Consider the following 266-nt stretch of genomic DNA (forward strand, 5'->3'; position numbering starts at 1 on the left):
AAGCAGCAGCAATAAAAGTAAGCACAACCAGGAGACAAACGAGGAGACAAAAAGGAGACAGACAAGAGACAAATAGGAGACAAAAAAAGAGACAAACAAGGAGACAGAAAGGAGACAGAGAAAGAAACAAAAGGAGACAGAATAAAGGGAGCAGAAAAGAGACAAAGGGAGAGAAAAGGAGACAGAAAGGAGACAAAAGGAGACAGAAAGGAGACAAAAAGGAGACAGAAAGGAGACAAAAAGGAGACAAAAAGGAGACAAAAAGG

The 266-nt window shown here is 40.6% G+C and overlaps 1 protein-coding gene across 1 annotated transcript in view; it reads right to left on the reverse strand.

Moving 5' to 3' along the window:
• The window catches only part of EMH_0026000 (uncharacterized protein), a gene marked incomplete at both ends in the record, with an annotated part of 12,320 nt that overhangs the window by 7,303 nt on the left and 4,751 nt on the right, over positions 1–266 (reverse strand). The window lies entirely within an intron of this gene.

Source organism: Eimeria mitis, genomic scaffold (assembly GCF_000499745.2).
Source record: "Eimeria mitis Houghton genomic scaffold, Emh_scaff952, whole genome shotgun sequence".
Taxonomy (NCBI): Eukaryota; Apicomplexa; class Conoidasida; order Eucoccidiorida; family Eimeriidae; genus Eimeria; species Eimeria mitis.